This window comes from Oryctolagus cuniculus, chromosome 12, assembly GCF_051225735.1.
Source record: "Oryctolagus cuniculus isolate XC-2025 breed Fujian yellow rabbit chromosome 12, ASM5122573v1, whole genome shotgun sequence".
NCBI classification, from domain to species: domain Eukaryota; kingdom Metazoa; phylum Chordata; class Mammalia; order Lagomorpha; family Leporidae; genus Oryctolagus; species Oryctolagus cuniculus.
In genome coordinates, this window is record NC_142878.1 from 14,083,246 (window position 1) to 14,108,090 (window position 24,845).

At 49.1% G+C, this 24,845-nt stretch overlaps 1 long non-coding RNA gene and 13 other non-coding genes across 14 annotated transcripts; all 14 read left to right on the forward strand.

The window, feature by feature from the left end:
- Window positions 1-990: 990 nt before the first annotated feature.
- LOC127483985 (small nucleolar RNA SNORD115) lies at window positions 991-1,074 on the forward strand. Its single transcript, XR_007910773.1, has one exon. It is a non-coding gene; the product is annotated as a small nucleolar RNA SNORD115 (small nucleolar RNA).
- A 220-nt stretch (window positions 1,075-1,294) lies between these two features.
- On the forward strand, window positions 1,295-23,401 carry LOC149122945 (uncharacterized). The gene is made up of 16 exons (XR_016217278.1): window positions 1,295-1,337; window positions 2,243-2,372; window positions 3,799-4,113; window positions 4,512-4,555; window positions 10,108-10,291; window positions 10,691-10,734; window positions 11,966-12,070; window positions 14,609-14,653; window positions 15,884-16,009; window positions 16,396-16,444; window positions 19,323-19,367; window positions 19,973-20,097; window positions 20,487-20,531; window positions 21,777-21,902; window positions 22,299-22,343; window positions 23,332-23,401. It is a non-coding gene; the product is annotated as an uncharacterized LOC149122945 (long non-coding RNA).
- On the forward strand, window positions 2,444-2,524 carry LOC127483932 (small nucleolar RNA SNORD115). Its single transcript, XR_007910723.1, has one exon. It is a non-coding gene; the product is annotated as a small nucleolar RNA SNORD115 (small nucleolar RNA).
- Window positions 4,184-4,264, forward strand: LOC127483916 (small nucleolar RNA SNORD115). The gene has a single exon (XR_007910707.1). It is a non-coding gene; the product is annotated as a small nucleolar RNA SNORD115 (small nucleolar RNA).
- Window positions 5,992-6,072, forward strand: LOC127483920 (small nucleolar RNA SNORD115). The gene has a single exon (XR_007910711.1). It is a non-coding gene; the product is annotated as a small nucleolar RNA SNORD115 (small nucleolar RNA).
- Window positions 7,748-7,828, forward strand: LOC127483961 (small nucleolar RNA SNORD115). The gene has a single exon (XR_007910752.1). It is a non-coding gene; the product is annotated as a small nucleolar RNA SNORD115 (small nucleolar RNA).
- On the forward strand, window positions 10,363-10,443 carry LOC127483904 (small nucleolar RNA SNORD115). Its single transcript, XR_007910695.1, has one exon. It is a non-coding gene; the product is annotated as a small nucleolar RNA SNORD115 (small nucleolar RNA).
- Window positions 12,141-12,221, forward strand: LOC127483937 (small nucleolar RNA SNORD115). Its single transcript, XR_007910728.1, has one exon. It is a non-coding gene; the product is annotated as a small nucleolar RNA SNORD115 (small nucleolar RNA).
- Window positions 14,281-14,365, forward strand: LOC127483964 (small nucleolar RNA SNORD115). Its single transcript, XR_007910755.1, has one exon. It is a non-coding gene; the product is annotated as a small nucleolar RNA SNORD115 (small nucleolar RNA).
- On the forward strand, window positions 16,081-16,161 carry LOC127483913 (small nucleolar RNA SNORD115). Its single transcript, XR_007910704.1, has one exon. It is a non-coding gene; the product is annotated as a small nucleolar RNA SNORD115 (small nucleolar RNA).
- LOC127483970 (small nucleolar RNA SNORD115) lies at window positions 17,751-17,831 on the forward strand. The gene has a single exon (XR_007910761.1). It is a non-coding gene; the product is annotated as a small nucleolar RNA SNORD115 (small nucleolar RNA).
- LOC127483903 (small nucleolar RNA SNORD115) lies at window positions 20,169-20,249 on the forward strand. The gene has a single exon (XR_007910694.1). It is a non-coding gene; the product is annotated as a small nucleolar RNA SNORD115 (small nucleolar RNA).
- On the forward strand, window positions 21,973-22,053 carry LOC127483896 (small nucleolar RNA SNORD115). Its single transcript, XR_007910687.1, has one exon. It is a non-coding gene; the product is annotated as a small nucleolar RNA SNORD115 (small nucleolar RNA).
- Window positions 23,402-23,697: 296 nt separating the features above from the next.
- On the forward strand, window positions 23,698-23,777 carry LOC127483983 (small nucleolar RNA SNORD115). Its single transcript, XR_007910772.1, has one exon. It is a non-coding gene; the product is annotated as a small nucleolar RNA SNORD115 (small nucleolar RNA).
- Window positions 23,778-24,845: the final 1,068 nt, after the last annotated feature.

Below are 24,845 nucleotides of genomic sequence, written 5' to 3' on the forward strand. Positions count from 1 at the left end.
TTGCAACTGGCACTTAACCCACTGCACAACAATGCTGGCCACCAATTTTTTTCTTTTTAATGAATGAATGACCTATTTGAGGACTTATCATGGAAAAATGGGCACTTTCTCCTGAGTATTCATTTAAATAATGTTCAGATATTTTTGACTCATGATTGCTGTCTCAGCAGTACTATATTCTTTAAGTCTAACTATTGGTTATTGGTATATTATATTATATTGGTATATATTGGTATACAGTTGGTATATTACTCCTACCATAATATTTCTGCATTGCTGTGGTTTTATGGTATATGTGGGTCATTGGTAAGGACTCACAATATAAAAACAATGGGTGTCCTTCACAGATTTAAAATTCCTGTATATGGTTTGCTCCAGACATATGAAAATAAGTACAGTTCCAAGAGGCTTGGCATCTTAATTTTAGATCTGGAGTTTCATGTGGCTTCATGAGTATCATTTTATGCTAGTTTATAAGTAATGAATCATAGCAAAAGTCACTGCTATGGCTCCTTGAAGGGATGGACCAAGAAAGAGCCATGACTGCATGACACCTAGTCTCTAAGCACAAAGAAATATGTAAACTTTGTCCATGTATGTGAATTTATAATCCACTCCACTTACCTTAAAAGGGGGCATTTTTGTAAAAGTGTTCACATGAGGGAACTTCAAAAAGTTTACAAAAGAATATAAATAAGATAATTGAAATTTTCCATAAACTTTTTTAAAAGTCCCCTCGTATCAGTCCATTAACGAACTGTAAGCATGAGATATAACCCCATGAGAGGAATATGATTTGGTTTGGACACCTCTCCTAATCTTATCCTCTTAGATTAAACAAAAACTAAGGAGAATAAGGGCCCTTTTGCCTTGTGGCACATTATACTATATCATTATCCTACAGAGAATATATCCGAACTATATTTCACTTTAGCATAATGAATTAATAAAGACCTACTAGTAGACATTCAGATTGGAGTGTATGTATATATGGAAAATATGAGAAGTCTTTATATTGTCTTGAATAGAGATGATTGCATAAAAATAATACCCAATAAAATTAATCTGAGCCCTAGACTTATTGATAATTATAGAGCCAAAAGTTGGAACTGATTGTAGAATAATTTTATTTTGGGCATAAGAATATGAAATCTTTTATGGGAAACTAATATTTTACAGTCCTGTTGATGCATTTCAAATTGAACAACTCATTCTGTCAGGTTTATTTCAGTGACCTTTAGTATGTCATATTAAGAAAACATTTTGGGAAACCTTTAATCTCATTGTATCTTTCAGAAAAATGGACAAACAATAGAAAAACCATTCATTGAAAAGAGGTGAGTGGCTCCCATTAGTGACAGATGCAATCCAAGAGATATTGGGATTAGAGAATATTTACCTTAAGGCAATTATGTTTCACATTCAGGCAACCAGACATTGGTAAGTCTTCTGAAATGGCTTACAGACTTACTTGATGTATTACTGTGACAAAAACCATTGCTTTTCACCTGAATGTGATAGAATTAAAACTTGAGTGAAGCTTGTATTCACTGGTACCCAGTAAAATGCTTGACATTTATTTTGATCTTCATGTATCAATAGAATTTTCAATAACATTATTGTGAATTTCTAAAGGTGTTATGTAACTTGGGGAGAGATGAAACTTCCATAACAAAAAGATCCTATTAATTAAAATGAAAATATTAGAATCAGTGTTTTTTATAAAACACTATTGAATAATTTGAAGACCCAATTATTATTAGAATTTCATGTTTGGATATTATATAGCTTCAATATTTTCAAGATAATGAAACCATATAGTATGAATTCAACAAATCCATTATTTCTGAAAGGGCCACTGAGATGACTAGGACCAAAACTAACATAATATTGTCCTGTTAGAGATACTACTCTTTTATGAGTCTTGTAATATTAGATTACAGCCTTCATGGAAAATTCACTGTTCCTGAAATTTCATTGAAATACAATTGAGACACTATCTAACAATACAAAATATGCAGGGCACTATAGCTAGCAAGGGAGCAGCCACACATGCTTCTACCAATTCGCAGGTGAATGGGTGTGCCTTCACTGACCAACCAAACTAACAGGGGTCACGACTTGGGAAGCTCGCCAGGGTCAGTGGGGACAGTGAGAGGGTTGAGGGAGCACACAAGGAAGGAGTTTGCCCTTAACCAGCTGTTGCTATCTGTTCATACCTGTCCCCCTTCCTGTCCCACAGATAATGTCACTAGAGGAAGCCCCCGTGGGTTCCACTGATTTGGGGCTAAAGGGAATGGTCAAGTCCCCAGCAGTCCATGAGCTGGTGCTGCCAACAGTGTTGGAGAAGGAAACGTCCAGGACTGCCTGTGGTAAGACAATCCATCTGTGCCCTAGAGGTGAGATGGCATGAGGAAGTAACCTAGGTGTAGTTCCAGAGCTTGGGTTTATGATGAGACCTTATACTGTCTTGAAAAGAGATGATGACTTAAAAATCATGCTCAATAGGATTACGCTGAGGCCCAGCCTAGTGACAGTGGTACAAGAGGACCCTGGCATTTCCACTTGCCTCCCAAGGGAGGAGACCTTGGGACTGGAGACTTGGAGGCCCCCTAGGCCAGGATACAGTACACAGGCAGGAACGCCTGCTAGTGCAGGATATACCCAGGCTCCATCTTCCTTGGGCTTTGCTTTTACTCCCTGATGGCTGAGATACAGCACTGCCCTTTAGGCTCATTCCTTAGCTCCTTTGTCTCCTGTTTTTCAGTGAGTTAAGCTGTCCAGTAGCAGGGTTACAAGTAAGTGGATGAAAAGAATCATGAGGCATGTGCTGGGGAACAGAGTATCTGAGCAGACACTCTGGCAGTTTCCCTGAGCTGTGTTCCATTGGGCTCTGAGGTCCAGAATGACTTGCCTGGAACCCTGGCCTAATGTAAAGGCTAAGCAAGGAATGGAAACAGATCCTGGTAGAAGGTTCATGTGAGGCCAGTGCTGCCACTCAGCCTAGAAGGGACTGACTTACTGTTGTGACCAGAAGTGGGTGGACACTGAGGATCAGACTTCTGTGGGGGCAACTCTCAGATTCCATAAAAGTCCCAGGCCAAAGACCACACTGTGACACTGAGGGAGGTTTGCCAAGCCAGCTGGCTTTGCAGGTACATGACAGTCTGGAAGTTTCATGTAGGTTATAGGGCCAATGGATTCTACCATGCAAGGATGCAGGAGTCAGGTCAAGGGAGATGACATCTGGGCCTTAGCACCTGTATAGTGGTGCCCAGCACACCATATCCCCGCTACTTGCCTCATCCAGAGCTGACTTTCCCTTGCCACATGGATGGGCTATGGACTGAGTTGAGCCCAGCAAGGGTACCAGTGCCCCTCCTGGGACCAAGTTTCTGCTCCTCCGCAGAGGCACCAAGGCCCCATGGAAGGAGTGGACCATGGTCCAATCCAATGCCCATACCCTTTGGGATGTGTATGGGACTGATGTGAGCAGTGAACATAGGAGGAAGATGTCCCAAACGGGCACACCCTGAGGTCTCAGGATCCACCGTGTTCATACAACCTTCTCCTGAGCTCCTAGACATATTCAATGACCCCATGTGGGTAGGCCAGGACCCCTGGGAGCCTCCTTGGGTATTTCTTGTGGGACTGGAACTCTAATGCTTAGGGCCAGGCTGATGCTTGTTTGTCCATTCCAGCTTCCTGTCAGGACTAGGATATCAAGTGTAGGAAAGAGTGGTGGGGAGAAGTGCTCTTGTCAGGACAATCCTGCTCAAGTGTCCCTTTCTGTCCTAGTGACCAAGAGGCCCAGGAGATTGCTGGCAGGATGGGCAGAGACTACCTGAGTCCACAACACATAGAGAGGCAGACTCCTGGAAAGCCTCACTAGGCCTACAGGACCAACTCATGCACTGGAACCAGTGTACCCTGGTTTCCCATGATGCCTGTTCACACCAACACCCTCTCATTCCTATTTCACGGATGATATCAGCAGAGGAAGCCCCCATGTGGTCAAGTAACCTATAGGCAAGAGCTGTGGTCAGGGTCCCAGCAGCTCATGAACTGGTGTTGCCAGCCCACTGGAGAAGGAAAACTCTGAGATTGCCCAAGGTAAGCCAATACATCCTGGCCCTACAGGTGGGATGGTTCCAAGGTTTTCCCGTGCTGTGGTTCCTGAGTTGGGTCAGTGATGAGACCTCATACTATCTTGAAGAGAGATGATGACTTAAAAATCATGCTCAATAGGATTACGCTGAGGCCCAACCTAGTAAAGGTGGTACAAGAGGACACCAGGGTCTCCACATGCTCTCCAGGGCAAGAGACCCTGGAGAGTATAGATCTAAAAGTGCCCAGGCCGGGAAACCTTCCCCAGGCAGTAGCAGCTGCTCCTGCAGGATCCACCCAAGCTCCTTTCACTTTGGCCTTGGTGTGTGCTCCCTACTCTCCCAGGGGCGGGGCCTTACTGGGAGTTCCTTCTTCAGTTCCTTTCATCTCCTTGTGTCTTTCAGTGAAAGGTGCTGCCAGCAGTTCACTCTTGGGACCCTGAGCCCAGGTGAGTGGATGGCAAGGATCACTGGCCCTCTGCAAGGGAGCTGGGTATCAGGGTGGGTCGCTCTCTTAAATCCAGAGTAGTGGACCCATGGGGACACAGGAAGGCTGCCTCAGGCTGTGCTACTATGTGAGATGTGCCCCCTTTGGGCTCTGAGGTCCAGAACCCTTTGCCTGAACTCCAGGCCTGGTTCAAGAGCCAACTGAGGGAGGCAGTGGTTCTTTAGGGAGGGTTCATATGGGCCAATGCCCCCATTTGTCCTAGTTGGGTTGCAGCACCTCTGTGTTGCCTTGCTGTTGTGGCCATAAAGTGGGATTGGGACTCTGTTGGGAACAGGATTCAGATTTGGTAGGAGGCCCGGGCTGAGAACTGCACCAAGGCATTGAGGGAGGTTTGTCAGGGAAACAGCTCTGCAGGTTCCTGACAGTCTGGGATTTTAAAGTGGGTGGCAAGGCCACTGGAGGCATAACTAAGAACATTCAGGGGTGCCTAGTCAAGGTGCCTAGTCAAGTCATGCAGGATGGCACCAAGCATGCCCCATCCTATGTGTTCCTCATCAGGGAATAGCATATGGGGGACACATGGGTTGACTTCAAAATGAGTTAAACACAGCAAAAATGTTGGGGCTCCCTACCAGGCCTAGGGTCCTGCTCCTCTGTTCCTCCATGGGAGGCACCAGGGCCCATGGGAAGAGTGGGCCATGATCCAGCTCAATGCCCATACCCAATATTTGGGATATTTATGTTACTGAGGTTGGCAGAGACTGTAGCAGAAATATGTGACCTGAGTGCAGAGCCTGAGCGCAAAGGATCAGGTGTCTGCTGGCAACCTGACCTGAGCGCCCAGGCCTAGAAGGGATGCTATGTTGGTAGGCCTGGGCTCTACTGGGGACTCATGTGCACCTCACACCACTGGTCCTCTGATGCCAAGACTGTGCCAGTGCTTGCATATCCACCCTGGATACTGCACAAGACTGGTACCTCTGGGAAAGGAATGAATTGTAGGGGTATTTGCTTCTGGCAAGATGACCTGGCCCAACTTGACCTCTCTAAAAAAGTTACCAACAGGCTCAACAGTTTGAGGGTGAGGTAGATAGGACTTGTCTGACCCACCATTTCTATAAGGGTAATTTCCTGGGAATCCTCGCCTAGTGTGATAGGGCAGATCACGCTCTGAAACCAGTGCACCCTAGCCTGCCCCATCTGTTAGTTCATATCCACAACTCCCTGTCCCACAGATGATGTCAACAGAGGAAGCACTTGCAGTCCAGTGCACTGGAAGCAAGGGCTGTGCTTCACTACAATACAAGCCAGGAGCTGGTGGTGCCAGCCCCACTGGCAAAGGAAAAATCCTTGAAGACCCTAGGTAAGCCAATCCATAGGAGCCCTTCATGAAGGTGGAACGGCGCATAGGTTTTCCTGTGCTGTGGTTCTTGTGTTGGGTCGATGATGAGACCTCATATTGTCTTGAAGAGAGGTGATGACTTAAAAATCATACTCAGTAGGATTACGCTGAGGCCCAGCCTAGTGACAGTGGTGTGTGATGACCCCAGAATTCCCCTGCCATCCAGGGGAAAAGATCCTGGATACTGGAGACCTGGAGGCCCTCTAGGCCAGGACACAGTCTGCAGGTAGGAGCACCTGCTAGTGCAAGATGTACCCAAGCTCCATCTTCCTTGGGCTTGATGTATACCCCCAACTGTGGCCTCCTTCCTCAGCTCCTATATACCCTTCTGTCTTTCAATGAGAAAAGTAGCCTGGCACCAGAGCCTTTCAACCCAGGTCACAGGTGAGTGGATGTTGGTGGAATGGGGACTGTGTGGGGCAGCAGGGATTCCTCATGGGTCTCCTGACACCAACTTCAGAGATGGACCCACGGAGACACAGGAAGGCAGCCTCAGGCAATGCCCCTGAGTGAAGTTTGCCCTGAACACCTCTCCTGAACCTTATTGAACCTTTGCCCTTCAGTGGGTCTCAGGCAAGGAGTGTAAATGCTTCATGAGGGAGGGTGCATGTGGGGTCAGGCTGCCACTTGGCCTCAGTGGGCCTCAGAATTTCTGGTTTGCCTTACTGGTGTGGCCAGAAGGGTAAAGACCCTGGAGAACCTGACTCTTTGCAGGGGTAGGTTTTAGATTGGTGGAAGCCTGAAAAAAAATCACTACAAGTCAGGAAGGGTGATTTGGAGGAGCAGATACTATGCAAGCGACTTTCAGCCTGGGAGCAAGGCCACTGGAGCGTAGGTTTCTGGGATGCTAGGGCTGGTGCTCATTCAGTTGGTACTGGCAGAAATGACAAAACACCTGTAGGGTGGTGTCAGGCATGCCCATGGCTGCCAGTTTCCTAGTCCCAACATCCATCTCTGATGCATGCCTTATCCAGGGACTGGCTGTCCCTTCACACATGGGTGGGCTTCAGACTGAGATGAGCCCAGTAAGTAAGCCAGGGCCAGTCCTGGTCCCAGGCTGTTGCCCCTCTGTGGGAAGAATCTTGGCCCCAAAAGAGAAGTGTGCGGTAATCCAGCCTGATGCCCATGCCCCAACTTTGGAATGTGTACAGAACTGAGGTGGACAGTGACCATAGGATGATGGTGTCTCCTTGGGGTGGAGCTTGAGCTCCCAGCATCCAGTGTGTTTATGCAGCCTGTACCTGAGCGAGCACCTGGGCCTATATGGCAACACCATGTTGGTTGCTCAGGGCCCAGTGGGGGCTTCCTTGGGTATGTCTCTTGGAACTGGAATTCTGATGCTTAGGCCAGACCATTGCTTGCTTGTCCAGTACAGTTACAGGCCAGAACAAGATTCTCATGTGCAGGAAGATTTAGTAAGGGAGGCTACTTCCTTCAGATGAATCCTGCTTGATTTTCCCCACCCATTGTTCCTATGGGGATGGGCTCCCAGAAAACCTCACTTGGGCCAATGGGGCCAGCATGCTCTGAATCCAGTGACTCCTAACCTGCTCCTCCTGTCTGTTCACACACATTCACCTCCCTGTCCCATAGATGTCATACTAAAGAAAGTCCCTATGGGGTCCAGTGCCCCTTAGGCAAGGATTTGGCCAAGGCCCAGCACCCCATAAGCTGGTGCTGCCAGCCCTGTTGGAGAAGGCAATGACCAGTACTGCCCATAGTAAGCCAATTCATTCAGAACCAGGAGTTCGGATGGCTCATTGACCTTCCTGTGTGGTGGTTCCAGGGGTTGGGTCAACAATGAGACCTCATACTGTCTCAAAGAGAGATGATAACTCAAAAATCATGCTCATTAGCATTATTCTGAGGCCTAGCCTAGTGAAAGTAGTGAAGAGAACCTGGTAGTAACCAGGTGCCTACCAGGGAATGAGACCCTGGGCACTAGAGAAACGGAAGTCCCCCAGGCCGGGATGTGATCCACAGGCAGGAGCGACTGGTCTTTCAGGATGCACCAAAGCTCCATGTTCCGTGGGCTTTGTATGTGCTACCCACTGGCCAAGTTGGTGGGGACACAGCGGGGCTCCTCCCTCAGCTCCTTTCTGCCCCTCTGTCTTTCATAAGTAAGAATAGCCTGGTGAAGCAGCCTGTCAACTTGCATCACAGGTGAGTGGATGGTGGTGGTAATGGGGCCTATGTAGGGCAGCAGGGCTTCTGTGTAGGTCACCAGACGTGAACCTCAGGGGTCACCCATGGAGACACAGAAAGACAGCCTTGGACAGTGATCCTGAGTGCCTCTGGGCTATGAGGTACAAGATGCCTTACATGAACCCTGCCTTGTGTGGGAGCTCAGGAAAGGAATCAAAGTGTTTCCTGAAGGAAGTTTCACATGGGGCTAGTGTGTGGCGCAGCTGAAGTGGGCCTCAGCAGCTCTGGGTTGCCTTGCATGTGTGGCCATAAGTGGGCAGACCTCGGGAACCAACCTCAGAGAAGGGGAGCAACTTTTAGATTTGGTGGAGGGCCCGAGCTGAAGATCACACCAAGGAGGGTGTTTTTGGAAGGGCAGAGATTCTGCAGGTGGCTGTTATCCTGGGAGCTTCACGTAGGTTACAGTGTAACTGGAGCCTAGGACATAGTGATGATCAGTCCGGTGTCCATTCAGGAGGTGTGAATACATGTGCTGCGGCACATTCATGGTGGTGCCAGGCACACGATCCCCCCTGTTTACCTGGTCCAGGGATGGTGTTCTCAGGCCACATGGGTGGCCTCAGACTAATTGAATCCAGCAAGCCCCTCTAGCTCTGGACTCCCATTTCTCCATGGGAGGCACCAAGTTCCCACAGTAGGACTGGAGTATGGTCTAACCTAATGCGCATACCCCATCTTTGGGATGTGTACAGGCCTGAGTTGGGCAGCAACCACAGGATGCTGGTGTATCTGAGAAGCACAGCATGAATTCTGGGGATATAGTGTGTACACATAGCCTAGACCTGAGCACTCAGGCCTGGTTGGAATACCATGTTGTTAACCCCAGGGTCCCACAGAGGCCTCTTTGGGTATCTCATTCAACCAATCCTCAAGCCAAAACTTTGCCAGTGCTTGGTTGTGCAGCCCATGTCCCTGATGGAACCTGAGTGTTGGGGTTAGGATGGAGCAGTAGAGGATGCTGGCCCCAAACCAGGGGGCCCAGTAGTTCTCAGGTAAAGTGGGCAGAGCTAGCCAATCCCACCATGCCTACAGGTGTGGGTTCCTAGGAGGATTCACATGGGCCAGTAGTGCCAAGCACACTCTGGAACAAGAGTTCTTACAGTGTTCCTTTGATGTCTGTTCATACGTGCCCCCTCCTGGCTCCACAGATGATATCAACAGAACAGCCACAATGGGTACTGGTTTCCATGGCCAAGAGATTTGGTCAAGGCCAAGGCAGCGCATGGTTTGATGCTGCCATCCCTGTTGGACAAGGCAACAGACTGCCAGAAGTAAGCCAGTCCATTTAAGCTCTTGAGGTTGCATGATAACATGGGATTCCCATGGAATGATCCCTTAAAAATCATGCTCAATAGGATTAAGCCCAGCCTAGTGACAGTGGTTCAAGAGGACCCCAGGTTCCACATGTGCTTTCTAGTGGTGGAAAATCTGGTTACTGGAGACCTTGAGGCCCAGAGGCCAGGAGGCAATGCCCAGGCAGGAATGGCTGATCCTATAGGATCCAACCATGTTTCAGTACACCTCCTGGGACCAGGCTCACAATCCTCAACAGAAAGCACCAAGACCAAACGGTAGAGTTGTCCATGGTCCAGGCTTTTGTTGCTACACCATCTTTGGGGTGTGTATAGTACTGCAGTTGGAAGCAACCATACAATCAAAGTGTTCCCAGGTGGCATAGCCTGAACTCCAAGAATCCACAGTGCTCATGCAACCTGTACCCAAAGTGTCAGGCTTGTACAGCAACCCCGTGTTCGTAGGTCCAGGGCCCTACCGGTGTCTCCTAGTGTAGATCCTGTGAGGTTGATCTTCTGATACTTAGGCTAGGCCATTGCTTCCTTGTTCATAATGGTTTCAAATCAGGAGCAAGGTTTTGGGGGCAGAAGAATCAGTGAAGGTAGCCATTGCTGTCAGGACAATCCTGGTTAGGTATCCCTTCTCTCTTCCAGATACCAAGATTCCCAGCAGTTTGAAGACAAAGGGGACATAACTTGCCAGATGCCATCCCACATACAGGTTTGGGTTCTTGTGCTCTTACCTGGGCTGATGAGGCTAAAGAACACTCTGGAACAATGGCACCTAGTGGCTCCTGTTGTCTGTTGACACCGAACACAATGAACAGGACTGTCCATGGTAAGCAAATCCATCATGGAAATTAGATGGGGATGGCTCAATGGACTGCCCCTCGTATAGTTCCTGGGGTTGGGTCGATGATGAGACCTCATACTGTCTTGAAGAGAGATGATGACTTAAAAATCATGCTCAATAGGATTACGCTGAGGCCCAACCTAGTAAAGGTGGTACAGAAGGATACCAGGGTCTCCACATGCTCTCCAAGACAAGAGACCCTGGGGAGTGTAGATCTAAAAGTGCCCAGGCCGGGAAACCTTCCCCAGGCAGTAGCAGCTGCTCCTGCAGGATCCACCCAAGCTCCTTTCACTTTGACCTTGGTGTGTGCTCCCTACTCTCTCAAGGGCGGGGCCTTACTGGGAGTTCCTTCTTCAGTTCCTTTCATCCCCTTGTGTCTTTCAGTGAAAGGTGCTGCCAGCAGTTCACTCTTGGGACCCTGGGCCTAGGTGAGTGGCTGGCAAGGAATATTGTGCATCTGCGAAGGAGTTGAGTATCAGAGTGGATCCCTCTATGAAAGCCTGATAGGTGACCCACAGAAATGTAGGAAGGCTGCCTCAGGCTCTGAGGTCCAGAACCCTTTGCCTGAAATCCTGGCCTGGTTTGAGATTCAACTGAGGGATGGCAATGGTTTCTTGTGAAGGGTTCATGTGGGTCAGTGCCCCTACTTGTCCAAGGTGTGTAACAGCACCTTTGTGTTGCCTGACTGTTGTGGCCAGAAAGTAGGAACAGGGCTCTTTTGGGGGCAGGACTCAGATTCGTTGGGAGGTATGGAACAAGTACTACACAAAGGCAATAAGGGAGGCTTGTCAGGGAAACAACTCTGCAGTTTCTGACATTGGGAACTTAAAATGAATGGCAGGGTCATTGGAGGCATAACTCAGATACACTTCAGCTGGTGCCCAGTCAAGGGAGTGCCAGTACCCATGCCAGACTCAAGCCAGGGCTCTGGCATAGTGGTGCCAGGCATGCCCCATCCTATCTGTGTTTCTCATTCAAGGACTGACATTTGGGGGCCACATGGGTTTCCTTCAAAATCAGTTGAACATAGCAACAATACCAGGGCCCCTACTAGACATAGGGTCCTGCTCCTCTGCTGCTCCATAAGAGGCACCAGGGCCCATGGGAAGAGTGGGCCATGATCCAGCCCAATGCCTGTACCCAATATTTGGAATGTTTATGTTACTTTGGCTGGCAGAGACTGTAGCAGAAATATATGACCTGAGTGCACAGCCTGAGCTCAAAGGATCAGGTGTCTGCTGGCAGCCTGACCTGAGTGCCCAGGCCTGGAAAGGGACGTTATGTGGGTAAGCACTGGCTCTACTGGGGACTCATATGCACCTCACACCACTGGTCCTCTGATGCCAAGGCTATGCCACAGCTTACATATTCACCCTGGATACTGGCCAACTGAGTCCTCTGGGACAGGAATGAGCAGTAGGAATACCCATCTGGCAAGGCAACCTGGCCCAGGTTGACCTCTAAAGCCCAGTTACCAACATGCTCAGCACTTTGAGCGTGAGGTAGATGGGATTTGCCTGACCCACCATGTCTACAAGGGTAATTTCCTGGGAAGCCTCACCTAGTAACTTAGTGTGATGGGGTAAATCATGCTCTGAAACTAGTGCACCCTAGCCTGCCCTATCTGTTAGTTCATATCCGCACCTCCCTTTCCCACAGATGATGTCAACAGTGTACCGTAAGCAAGGGCTGTGCCACAGATCAACACACCGATATCTGGTGGTGCCAGCCCCACAGGCAAAAGAAAAACCCTGAAGACCCTAGGTAAGCCAATCCATAGGAGCCCTGAAGATGAGATGGCGCAAAGGTTTTCCTGTGCTGTGGTTCCTGTGTTGGGGCAATGATGAGACCTCATACTGTCTTGGAGAGAGATGATGACTTAAAAATCATACTCAATAGGATTACGCTGAGGCCCAGCCTAGTGACAGTGGTGTGCGATGACCCCAACATTCCCCTGCCCACCAGGGGAGGAGATCCTGGATACTGGAGACCTGGAGGCACTCTAGGCCAGGACATAGTCTGCAGACAGGAGCACCTGTATAGCAAGATATACCCAAGCTCCATCTTCCTTGGGCTTGATGTATACTCCCCACTGGCCAAGTTATGGGCCAAACTGGCACCTCCTTCCTCAGTTCTTTTACACAAGAGGGTAGCCTCGGACAGTGCCCTTGAGTGAGCTTTGCCCTTTGTGATTTAATGCCCTGAATGCCTTACCTGAACCTTTGCCTTGAGTGGGGGCTCAGGCAAGGAATTACAAATGTTTCCTGTGAGAGGGTTCATGTGGGGCCAGTGCTGCCACTTTTCCTAGGTGGGCCTCAGAAGCTCTTGGTTGCTTGTTGCTGTGGGCAGAAGTGGGTAGACACTGGGGAACCAGTGGGAGTGGGTTTAGGATTGATGGATTCCTGGCCAAAATCACACCAAGTCAGGAAAGGTGGTTTGGAGGAGGAGGCACCATTCAGGTGATGTTCAGCTCAGGACCTTCAAGTGGGTGGCAAGGCCACTGGAGCCTAAGTTGCAGGGACCCCTAGGCTGGTAGCATAACATCTGCAGGGTGGTGCCAGGCATGCCCATCCCTGTCCCTTTTCTAGTCCAGCACCTGGTGTTCTTAGCCCACATGGATGGACATGGGGTATGTTGAGCCAAACACAGATGACAGGGAACCTCTTGGCCCTAGGATCCCCCTGCTCCATAGGAGGCACCAAGACCCCACAGTAGGAGTCGGCCATTTTTCAGCCTAATGCCCATTCCCCATCTTTGGGATGTATCAGCACTTGGTTAGGCAGCGCCCATAGGAGGAAGCTGTATCAGTCTGGGGATTAGACCTTTGTGCAGGGCTGGCTCTCAGATCCTATAGAAGACCCTGAACAAGGACTGCATAAGAGGCCCAGGTGAACGACAACACAGAGCACTGAGAAAATGTTGGTGAGGCAGCCAGATCTGCAGGTGACTTGCAGCCTGGGAGCTTCATGTGGGTTGCAGGGTTCCTGAACCCTTGTGTACAGGGGTATTTGGTTGATGCCCAGCCAGAGGGGTACCAACACTCTGACCAGGGCACCTGCTTGGTGCTTCCCAGCATGCCCATCTCCAGTGCTTGCCTTGTCAAGGGCCTGCTTTTCCCTTCACACATGAGTGGACTTCAGGCTTAGAGGAGCCTGGTAAGGATGCCAGAGCCCCTCCTGGTTCCAGGATCCTGCTCTCAATGGAGGCACCAAGGCCCTGGAAAGAAGTGAGCCATGGTCCAGCCCGATGTTCATGCCACAACTTTGGAATGTGTACAGAACTGAGGTGGACAGTGACCATAGGATGTTTGTGTCTCCATGGGGCAGAGCTTGAGCTCTGAGCTCCAGTGTTTTGGTGCAGCATACAACTGAGCAAGTATCTGGGCCCATATGACAACACCATGTTGTTTGCCCAAGGCCCAGAGGGGACTTCCTTATGAATGTCTCATAGAACTGTAATACTAATGCTTAGGCCAGGCTATTGCTTGCTTGTCCAGTCCAGTTTCAGGCCAGAACCAGATTCTCATGTGCAGGAAGGATTGGTAGAGTAAGCTGCTTCCATCAGGACTAGACTGCCTGAGTGGGCCCCTCTGTATGGTGTACAAGAGGCCCATTTGGCAGAAAACTCAGCAGAGTGTTCCTGACCCACTGTGCCCACAATGGTGGGCTCCTGGAAAGCCTCACTTGGGCCAATGAGGCCAGCACATTCTGAATTCAGTGAATCCTAGCCTGTTACTGCTGTCTGTTCACACTCATTCACAACCCTGTAACACAGTTGATGTTACCAAAGAAAGACCCTATGGGGTGCAGTGCCCCTGGGGCAAGGACTTGGTCAAGGCCCTAGCATCCAATGAGCTGGTGTTGCCAGCCCTGTAGGACAAGGCAATGACCAGCACTGCCCATGGTACACCAGTCCATCCATACCCTAGAGCTGGGATGGCACATAGGCCTTCCTGTGTGGTGATACCTGGGGTTGGGTCAATTTCGGATGAAACCTCATACTGACCTGAAGAGATATGATGACTGAAAAATCATGCTCAATAAGATTACGCTGAGGCCCAGCCTAGCGAAAGTGGTGAAGAGAACCTTGGAGTAACCAGTTGCATAACAGGGGAGGAGAACCTGGGCACTAGAGATCTGGAGAACCCCAAGCAAGTGTGTGGTCCACAGGCAGAGCAGCTGCTCATTCAGGATGAATATAAGCTCTTATGTTCCTTGGGTTTGGTGTGTGCTTCCCCCTGGTGAAGATGAAGGGCCACAGTGGGCTCCTATCTCATCTCCATTCTTCTCTTCTATATTTCAGTGAGTAGAGTAGCCTGGAGAAGTAGCCTTTCAACCTGGGTCATAGGTAAGTGGATGGTGGTGGTAATGGGGCCTCTGTGAGGCAACAGGGATTCTGTAGGGTCACAGACATGAACTTCAAGGGTAACCCACGGAGACATGGAGACACAGAAAGGCAGCCTTGGGCAGTTATCCTGAGTGAGCTGTGCCCCTTTTGGCTCTGAGGTGCAGAATGCCTTACATGAACCCTGCCTTGTGTGGGGGCTCAGGCAAGGAAAGAAAGCATTTCCCAAAAGAGGGTTCACATGGGGCCAGTGCTTCTGTTCAACCTAAGAGGGCTCAGCAGCACTGGGATGCCTAGCTGATATGGGCGGAAGTGGCCAGGCCTCAGGGAACCAGCCTCCATGGGGGCGGGAGCAGGGACAGGTTTTAGATTCAGTGGGGCCCGGGCTCAAGACCACATCAAGGCAGAGAGGGGGTTTTGGAGGGGCAGAGACTCTGCAGATGACTGTCAGCCTGGGAAATTCACATGGGTAACAGGGCAATTGGATCCTAGGACATAGAGATGATCAGTCTGGTTCCTATTTAGGAAATGCCAATATACATACTATGGCACATTCATGGTAGTGCCAGACACACCCATCTCCCTTGTTTACCTGGTACAGGGGATGGTATTCTCAGGCCACATGGGTGGCCTCAGACTAATTGAATCCAGCAAGCATAACAAGGATCCTCTAGCCTTGGGCTCCCATTGCTCCATGGGAGGTACCAAGTTCCCACAGTAGAGCTGGAGTATGGTGCATCCTAATGCCCATACCCTATCTTTGGGATATGTACAGACCTGAGTTGGGCAGCAACCACAGGAAGTAGGTGTATCTGACAAGCTCAGTATGAATTCTGAAGATACAGTTTGTGCATGTAACCTAGACCTGAGCCCTCAGGCCTGGTTGGAACACCATGTTGTTAACCCCAGGTCCCCACAGTGGCCTCCTTGGATGTCTCATTCATTCAGTCCTTAGGCCAACTATGTTCCATTGCTTGGTTGTCTAGCCTGTTTCCCTGCTGGAACCTGACTGTTGAGGTAATATTGGCGCAATAGAGGATGCTCGCTCTGTGACCAAGAGGCCCAGTAGTTCTTAGGTAAGGTGGGCTGATTTTGCCAATACCACCATGCTTACAGGTGTGGGATCCTAGGAGGGCTCAAAAGGGCCAATAGGGTCAAAGCAAGCTCTGGAAGTTGTATGCCTAGAGCGTTCCTCTGTTGCCTGTTCATACATGGCCCCTACCGGTTCCACAGATGATGTCAGCAGAAAAGCAATCCATGGATACTAGTACCCGTTGGCAAGGGCTGTGGTCAAGGCCCAGCTTCCAATGAGTTGATGCTGCCATCCCTCTTGGACAAGGAAACAACAGACTTCCAGAGGTAAGCCAATTTATCTGGGCTCTGGGAGTTGGATGACACCATGAGATTCCCATGGAATGGTCCCTGGGGTTGGGTCGATGATGAGACCTCATTCTGTCTTGAAGAGAGATGATGACTTAAAAATCATGCTCAATAGGATTACGCTGAGGCCCAGCCTAGAGACAGTGATGCAAGAGGACCCCAGGTTCCACATGTGCTTTCTAGTGGTAAAGAACCTGGTTACTGGAGACCTCAAGACCCAGAGGCAGGAGGCAGTGCCCAGGCAGGAATGGCTGACCCTAGAGGATCCAACTAAGCTTCTTCCTCCTTGGCTTGGTGTGTGCTCTCCTCACATTCAGTTATGGTGCTTCCTTCTTCAGCTCCCTTTATCCCCTTGTCTCTTTCAGTGAGATGTATGTGCTGCCCTTTGTGTCACTCTTACATCCTCGTTCCAAGGTGAGTGGAAGGAGAAGATAATGGGGCCTCTTTAGGAGAGCTGGGCATCAGGGCTGGTCACCCAACACAAGCCTTAGGGGTGGACACACAGAGACACAGGAAGTCAACATCGGGCTGTGCTCCAGAGCTTTCAATGTCACCATGGGCTCTAAAATCCAGAATGCCAGCATGAAGTTCTAGCCTAGTTCATGGGCCAACTGATGGATGGCAACAGATCCTGGGTGAGGGTTCACCAGCAAATGCCCCCTCTCCATTCTATTTGAGCTACAGCAGCTCTGGATTACCTTGCTGGTTGGAAGTGGGCAAGCGCTAGGGATCATGCCTCTCTGTGGTACAGGGCTCAGATCCTGTCCTGTTAGGCCACAACAAATGACCACACCAAGTAGTAGGGAAGTTTTGTAGAGCAGCTAGCTCTGCAGGTGACTTGAAACCTGGGAGCTTCACATGGGTCAAAAGCCACTGGAGCCTAGGACTCAGGGACTCACATTTCAGTGCCCAGTCACAGGTGTGCCAATACCCATGAAATGGCACCTACAAGATAATGCCATAGACACCCCATACCCACAACTTACCTCATCTAGGGACTTATATTCATGGGTCATCTACATGGGACTGGGATGTGTTGGTTCCAGCAGGAATGTCAGTGCACCTCCTAGTCCCAGGCTCTCCTTCCACAACAGGAGACACCTATGCCCTATGGTATAGTTGTCCATGGTCCAGGGTTGTATTACTACACCATTTTTTGGTATGGACAGTACTGAAGATGGAAGTAACCATATGACAAAGTGTTCCCAGGTAGCACAGACTGAGAAGCATTGCTCCCAGGATCTACTGTGCTCAGGCAACCTGCACCCAATCTCTCAGGCCTGTACAGCAACCTGTGTTGATAGGTCCAGGGCCCCACTGCTGTTTCCTTGGGTATGTTTGTGAGGCCAATCTTCTGATACTTTGGCTATGCCATTGCTTGCTTGTCCATCATGGTTTCCCACCAGGATCAAGATCTTGGGGGCAGAAGGATCAGTGAAGGTAGCCACTGCTGACATTTATGATCCTGGCCAAGTGTCCCTCTCTGCTCTGGTGACCAAAACTCCCAGCAGTTTGTGGACAAGTGGGACCTAACTTGTTCTTTGGAGTACTTGCCTGGGTCAACAACACTAAAGAACACTCTGGAATTTCTGTACCTAGTTGCCCCTTCTTTCTGTTCATACCCGACACAATGAACAAAATTGCCTATGGTAATTGAATCCTTCTGGGCTTTTAAGTTGAAGTGGCTCCAAGGACTGCCCCTGGTATGATTCCTGGGGTTGGGTGAATGATTAGACCTTATACTGGTTTGAAGAGGGATCATGACTTAAAAATTATGCTCAATAGGATGACCTTGAGGCCCAGTCTAGTGACTGAGTATCAAGAGGACCACAGAGTCCACATGTGCCTAAAAGAGGATACCTTGGGTAGTGGACACCTTTAGCTTCCCCAAGCCAGAATGCAGTCCCTAGGAAGGAGTGGCCACTCCTGTTGGACCCAACCAAACTCCTTCCACCTTGGGCATGGTATATGATCCCCACTTGCTGAGTTGTGGGGATTTCTTTTTTTTTTATCTTTTATTTAATGAATATAAATTTCCAAAGTACGACTCATGGGTTACAATGGCTTCCCCCCCCATACCGTCCCTCCCACCCACAACCCTCCCCTTTCCCACTCCCTCTCCCTTTCCATTCACATCAAGATTCATTTTTGATTATCTTAATATACAGAAGATCAGCTTAGTATACCTTAAGTAAGGATTTCAACAGTTTGCTCCCACACAGAAACATAAAGTGAAAAATAATAGATGATTTTTTTAAAATGATGATGAAATCAGATCAGACCTATTGTCATGTTTAATCCCAGTGAGAGTCAAGTTGGGAATTGATAATTTCTTTTTTTTTTTTTTTTTACAGAAGATCAGTTTAGTGTACATTAAGTAAAGATTTCAATCGTTTGCACCCCCATAGAAACACAAAGTGAAATATACTGTTTGAGTACTCGTTACAGCATTAAGCCTCAGTGTACAGCACATTAAGGACAGAGATCCTACATGAGGAGTAAGTGCACAGTGAATCCTGTTGTTGACTTTACAAATTGACACTCCTGTTTATGGCATCAGTAATCTCCCTATGCACCAGTCATGAGTTTCCAAGGCTATGGAAGCCCCTTGAGTTCTCCGACTCTTATCTTGTTTAGACACGGTCTTAGTCAAAGTGGAGGTTCTCTCCTCCCTTCAGAGAAAGGCACCTCCCTCTTTGAAGACCTGTTCTTTCCACTGGGATCTCACTCACAGAGATCTTTTTGCCAGAGTGTCTTGGCTTTCCATGCCTGAAATACTCTCATGGGCTTTTCAGCCAGATCCGAGTGCCTTTAGGGCTGATTCTGAGGCCAGAGTGCTATTTAGGACATCCGCCATTCTATGAGTCTGCTGAGTATCTCACTTCCCATGTTGGATCACTCTCCCCTTTATTTGTTCTATCGGTTAGTGTTAGCAGATACTAGACTTGTTTATGTGCTCCATTTGACTCTTAGTCCTTTCATTATGATCAATTGTGAACTGAAATTGATCACTTGGAATAGTGAGATGGCATTGGCACATGCCACCTTGATGGGATTGAATTGGAATCCCCTGGTATGTTTCCAACTCTACCAATTGGGGCAAGTCAGCCCGAGCATGCCCCAAATTATACATCTCTTCCCTCTCTTATTCCCACTCTTATGTTTAACAGGGATCACATTTCAGTTAATTTTCAACACTTAAGAATAACTGTGTGATAATTACAGGAGTTGTGGGGATTTCTAGGGGGGCTCCTTCTTCAGGCCACTTTGTCCCCTTGTTTTTCTTTTTCAGTGAGATGTACTAGCTGGTGGGTCATATTTGTGTCCTGGATTCCAGGTGAGTAGATGTCGTGGGTTATGGATTCTCTGTGGTGCAGCTGGGTTTCAGGGTGTGTCACCCAAAGTAAGCCTAAGGGATGTACCCACTGAGATACAAGAAGGTAGCCTGGGGCTGTGCTTCTCAGTGAGATGTGCCCTTTTGGGCTCTGAGGTCCAGAACAGCTTACCTGACTCTGTGGTTAGTACTGGAGTCAGGCAAGAAAAGGAAATGGTTCCTGAGGGATGGGTCACATGCTGTCAAATCCTCCACTTGGCCTATGGCTGGGGCAGCAGCTCTGTGTTGCCTTGCTGGTGTTACTGGATATAGTCAGACACTGAGGATCAGGCTTCTCAGAAGGTTCAGGTTTCAGATTATGTAGGAGGTCTGGGCTGAGGACCACATTGAGCATTAGAGGTAGGTTTCATATGTTGCCGGCCCTGGAGGTGTCTCTCATACAGGGAGCTTCACATGCATCACAGGGCTCCTGGAACCTAAGACACTGGGATGCTCAGTCCAGTGCCTGGTTAGAGGTTTCAGACATCTGTGCCATGGCAACTGCAGGGCCATGATCCAGACCAATGCCCTATGCTGTCTGTCCAACCTGCCCCTTCCCATTTCCATAGATGATGGCATCAGGATCCCTTGTGCGGACCAGTACCCCAAAGGGAAGGCTGTAGTCAAAGCACCAGCAGACCATGAGCTGGTGGTACCAAGATCTTGGGGAAGGAAATTTCCCTGGTTGCCCAAGGTAAGCCAATCCATCCAGGCCTTAGAGGTGGGATGGCACCAAGGGATTACTGTGCTGTGGTTCCACTGGTTGGGTCGATGATGAGACCTCATACTGTCTTGAAGAGAGATGATGACTTAAAAATCATGCTCAATAGGATTACGCTGAGGCCCAGCCTAGTGACAGTGGTACAAGGGAACATCAGGGTCTTTATGTGCTTTCCAGTGCAAGAGACACTGTGGAACATAGACCCGAAAACCCCCAGGCTGGAAAAACATCCCAGGCAGCAAATGCTGCTGCTGTGGATCTACCAAAGTTTCTTTTAGTAAGGGTGTGTTCCCTATGGGCTGAATTGTGGTGCTGGACTGGGGCTTCTTCTTCAGCTCCTTTCATCCTCTTGTGCCTTTCAGTGAGATGTGCTGCCCGTCAGGACACCCTTGTATCCCACATCCCAGGTGAGTGTACGGTGAGGATCATGGAGCCTCTGGGCAGTATCTGGGCGTCAGATCACCTGTCACAGCACAGGATGTGGACCTATGGTGAAAAAGGATGGACACCTCTGACTGTGCTCCAGAGCCGGCTATGCCCCTATGGACTTTGAAATCCAGAACACATTGCCTTAAACACTGGCCTGGTTGTGCTGAGGGTTGGGAATGGATCCTGGGGAAGGGTTTAGTGAGGCTATTTGCCCCCAGTTCTCCTATGTGTGCTGCAGTGGGTATGCATTGCCTTGATCTTTTATCTAAGAGTGAGCAAAATTCAGTATCAGATATCTTTGTCGGAGACTGGCTCAGATTCTGTTGGAAGCATGGGAAGGGGATAAAACCCATCATGAGGGAGGGTTGATGGGAGAGCCTACTCTTCAGGTGCCTGGTAGCTAGGAAGCTTCACATGCCTGGTAACATGGTAGCTGAATACTAAGACACAGCACCATCAGGCAGTATCCAGTCTGGGGATTCGGACACTTAGCCTAGGTCACCTGAATGGTGGTGCCAAGCTTGTCCCATGCCTGGCACTTGCCTCATCCAGGGATCAGCTTTCCTTCTCACATGGGTGAGCTTTGAACCGAGGTGAACTTATAAGGACATGGGGTCTGTCTTGGTCCCGCCATCCACTTCTCCATGAGACGCACCAAAGCCCCACAAACGAAGGATCCATGTCTGGGCTGATGCCCCTTCCCCATGTTTAGGATATGTCCAGGACTGCTGAGTACAGACACCATGGGAGGAAGGTATCTTGGAGTACATAGCTGGAGAGCCTGGGAAGCAGGTTGTATTCACACCCACTACCTTAACACACAGGCCTGGCCTGGATAGGAATGCTGAGTGAGTCATGGAAAAACCCCACCAAGGCTTCCTGTGATGCATCTTATGCCATCGGTTCTTTGATATCAGGTGCATGCAAGCACCTTCTAGTCCTTACCAGGTCTTGAGCCAGATTTGCGATCGAGGTAAGAAGGGATTTGGTGTTAGCCACTTCCAGCATGGTGACACAGTCTGACTTGCTCTCTCAGGCCCTGTGACCAAGAAGCCCAAAAGTTTCAGGCAATGAAGTTGTAGCCTGTGCAAACCAAGATGTCCACAGAGGCAGCCTCCTGGAAACCTCACCTGGACTGATTAGAGTCAAAGCATGCTTGGGAGTCAGTGTACTATAGCCTGATCCTACTGTCTGTTTACTCCCAACCTGCTCCATGTGCACAGATGGTGTCAGCAGAAGAACCCCCATGGAGAACAGACCAAATTCAAGAACTGTGGACAAGGTGCCAGCAGCCAATGAACTGGCGATGCCAGCCTTGTTGAAGAAGGAATCATCCAGGACTGCCTGAGGTAAGCCAATATTAATAGGCACTATCAGTGGGATGGCTTTCAGAGGTCTTGTTGTTTGTTTCTATGGGTTGGGTCAATGATGAGACTTCATACTGTCTTGAAGAGAGATGATGACTTAAAAATCATGCTCAATAGGATTACGCTGAGGCCCAGCCTAGTGACAGTGGTGCAAGAGGACCTTGGGGTAACCAGGTGTCTTCTAGGTGAGGATTGCTGGGGACTGAAGACTACAAGGTCTCATATGCCAGCACACAGTACCCAGACTGGAGCAGCTGCTCATGCAGAGTGCACCATGCTCCATCTTCCTTGGGTTTGTTGTGTGTTCCCTGCTGTCTGAGTTGCAAGACCATGCTTAGGGCTCCTTCTTAGATCGTTTCATCCTCTTCTGTCTTTCAGTGCGAGGAGCTGCACAATGGGGAACAGTTACACCCCAGTTTCCAGGTGAGTGGATAGAGGGTGTCCATTGGCCTGTGTCTGGCAGTAGGGGTTTTGGTGGGTCACCAGACTTGAGCCTCTGGGCTGGACACATGGAGACACAAAAAGGCAGACTTGGGCAGTTTTTGAGTGAGCGCCTTTAGGTTGATATCCTGAAGAACTTACATGTAGAGGCCCATGGTTGCCTTGCTCTTGTGGCTGTAAGTGTGCCAACACTAGGGACCAGGCAACTGTTTGATGGCAGGGCTCAGATCCAAAATAAGGCCCATACAGACAAACATACCAAGCAGTCAGTGAGTTTCATGGAGCAACTGGCTCTGTAGGTGTCTGGTAGCCAGGGAGCTTCACTTGTCTCACAAGGCCACTGGAGCCTAGGGCCCATGAACCCTCAACCCAGTGTCTTTTCAGAGAGGAACCAATACCAGAGCCATGGCACCTGCAGAGTGGTGCTAGTCACACCAAATTTCTTCTCTTTGCCTTCTCTAGGTGCTGGCATTCAATGGCCACATTAATGGGCTTGGACTGTGTTGGGCCTGTTAAGATTGCCAGTGCAACTCCTGGGTCTGGGCTCCTACTCCTCCATCGTTGACATCAAGGCTGCAATATATAAATGTGCCATGGCCCAGCCTGTGGTCACTTACTCATTATTCAGATGTGTTGATCCTGTGTTTTTCAGTAACAATAGTAAGAAGTTGTTTTTGCAGGCAGGCACAGCCTGATCTCTCAGGATACATTGTGCTCTCACAGCCTGTACCAAAGCACACAAGCTAGTAAAGCAACCCTGTTTTAGTATGCTGAAGGCCCTGCCCTACGAATTACCCGGGGTATGTCTTATGTAGCAAGTATTCCAGTGCTTAGATTGAGAAATTGCTCACTTGACTAGCCTGGTTCTGGCATGGATGTACATTTTGGTGGCAAAAAAGATTTGTGGATTTAATCATTGCTATTCAAAAAGATCCTACCAGAGTGTGTGTCTCTCTTTCCCTCTGAACAGGCCCCACAGTTTTGGATGACATGGGCAGAACTTGCCAGTCCCCACCCCAGCTATAGAATGGCCTGCTAGGAGAACTCACCTGGGCCAATGAAGCCAAAGTACGCTGAAGAACCAGCACACCCTTGCCTGGCCCTGCTGCCTTTTCACCCCCATTTACTTCCTTTTTCCACAGATGTCAGTAGAGGAAATCAAGGGGGCCCAGTGCCATGGGGACAAGGGCTCTGGTCTACATCTAGTTGCACATTAGCTGGGGGTGTCATCCCCATAGATGTAGGAAATGTCTGGGACTGTCCAAGTACACCAAAAAATCCAGGCCCCTGAGTTGGTGTGTATCTAGGAGCTACTCTTGTTGTGATTCCTGGGTTTGGGTTAATGATGAGACTTCACACTGTCTCAAAGTATCTTAGTGACTAAAATTCATGCTCAATAGGATTGTACTGAGGCCCATCCAAGTGATAGTCAGTCACGAGTATTCCAGGGTGCACATGTGCCTTCCAGGGTAAGAAGCTGGGTATTGGACACCAGGAGGCTTCCCAGGATAGGTTTAGTCCTCAGGCTTGAGTGGCTGCTCCTGCTGGAGTCATCCTAGCTCCTTCCTCTTTGAACTTGGTGTGTGCTCTCTACTGGCCATGTTGTAGGTCATGCTCAGTCTCTTCTTCAGCTCCCTTTGCTCCTGTGGTCTTTCAGTGAGGTATGTTTCCTGACAGGTACTATAATTTCCAAAGCACTTTCTTGGTGTGAATGTAGGTGGGCAGACAATAGGGATATGGCTTCTGTGTGTGGGAAGGCCTTAGTTCCTCTATATGGCCCCTATGGATGGTCACACCAAGTGAAATAGTTTGGTGGAGCAGCTGGATCTGCAGATATCTGGTATCTTCATGTGGGTCACAAGGCCATTGGAGTCTAGTACCTAGGAGCTCTCAGTTTGGTGCCTGGTGTGGTAGTATAAGCACTTAGGCCATAGCATTTGTAGCATGGTTCCAGGGACACACTTTTCTACCCCTTGAATTTTCTATGTGCTGGGGTTCATGGGCCATAAGGAATGACTCAGACTGAATTGGGCCTATCAAAGATGCCAGTGTACCTTCTGGACCCATGTTCCCACTCCTCCATGGTAGACACCAAGGCTCCACGGTAGAGTTGTCCATGGTTCATCCTAATTGTTCTATACCATCTTTGGTGTGTATATCATACTGAGATGGGCAGTGACCATAAGCTGAATGTTTCTCTGGGTGGCACAGCTTGAGACCCAGAATCTACTGTTCATGTACATCCTGCAACAAGTTGCTCAGGCCCATACAGTGACCCTGACTTGATAGGCCCAGGGCACTGCAGGTGTCTCCTTAGATATATCCAGTCTTCTGATACTTAGGCTGAACCATTACCTGCTTGTTCAGCACAATTCCGTATAGGACCTGGATGTTAGGGGCAGGAAGTATGATGGAAGGCGCCATTTCTGGCAGGACACTCCTGTCCAAGTATCCCTTTCTGTTCTAGTAACCTAGAAGCTCAGC